The sequence below is a fragment of the Myotis davidii genome, unplaced genomic scaffold, assembly GCF_000327345.1.
Source record: "Myotis davidii unplaced genomic scaffold, ASM32734v1 scaffold31, whole genome shotgun sequence".
Lineage (NCBI taxonomy): Eukaryota > Metazoa > Chordata > Mammalia > Chiroptera > Vespertilionidae > Myotis > Myotis davidii.
In genome coordinates, this window is record NW_006283639.1 from 3,341,046 (window position 1) to 3,342,555 (window position 1,510).

Below are 1,510 nucleotides of genomic sequence, written 5' to 3' on the forward strand. Positions count from 1 at the left end.
CCAATTCTTGACTCCTCCCTTTTCTCTTAGTGTATTTACTTCTTACTTTCCATTTTTCTTCATGTGACTATATTCCATAATTTACCCAACCCACTGCTCTTTCAACAGGATTCTCAGTTTCTTACCTTCCCATCATAATCCAGGGCAAACCATATTCTGTGAAAAAATACTACATTACAAATTTACACCCTTGCACTAACACCTCTCTTCAATAGTTATTTGTCTCCAATCATGTTACTTTCTCATTTTTTAAGAGCAACCAATCATAACTTTTCTCATTTCCCAATTTTAAAAAATCATTATTCCTTTTTTAATTGTGTAAAATATACATAACATAAAGGTTACTATTCTAACCATTTTTGACTAACTAGTTCTATGGCATTAAGTATGTTGATATTGTAGTGTGACCATCACCACCATCCATCTCCAGAGCCTTCTTCATCTTGCAAAACTGAAATTCTATGCCCATTAAACTGTATAACTCTCCATTGTTCCCTTTCCCCAGCTCTTGGCAACTGCCATTCTTCTTTCTGTATCTATGAATTTGACTGCTACAAGTACCTCATCTGAGTGGAGTATTTGTCCTTTTGTGACTGGCTTATGTCACTTAGCATAATATCTTCAAGGTTCATTCATGTTGTAACATATGTCAGACTTTCCTTCCCTTTTTAAGGCTAAATAACATTTCATTATATATACATATAAACCATGGTATAGATATATCCCATGATATATACGTGTGTGTGTGTGTGTGTGTGTACATGTAATGATTTGCTTATCTTTTTATTCATCAATGTACATTTGGGTTGCTTCCATCTTTTGGCTATTAAGAATAATATTTTTATGAACATGGATGTACAAATATCTAGTTGTGTCCCTGCTTTCAATTCTTTTGGGTATTTACCCAGAAATGGAATTTTTGGATTGTATGATAAGAACAAAATTTTAAGAACATGGGTGTTCCAAAATCTAGTTTTGTCCCTGCTTTCAATTCTTTTGGGTATTTACCCAGAAATGGAATTTTTGGATTGTATGATATTTTTTTTGAGGAACCACCCTGTTGCTTTCCATAGAGGCTGTGCCATTTTACATTCCTACCAGCAGTGCACAAAGCTCATTTAACAATTTTTAAAAATCTGGTTCCCTGACTCTGAATCTAATGTCTTAGTATCAAATTCATAGAGTACTGGAGACTAACAGGTAGGAATCTTTCCACGTTTTGTCTTTGTCCCTACTGACTTTGCAATTCACCTACATCAGCCCTACACCTGTATCTACTCTCCTCTTTAGAGTAATATATGTATTTAGTTGTTTCCAAGACTAATCTGCTTTGGATCAAGAACCTTGTTCTATAAATAGTCTTTTGTTTTGTTTTGCCTACCTGAAAATGACAATCTTTCTTGATCTTATTATTTTAATAATAAGATCAAGAAAGATTGTCATATATACATATATACATATATACATATATATACATACATACACATATATATGTACAATCAATATATAT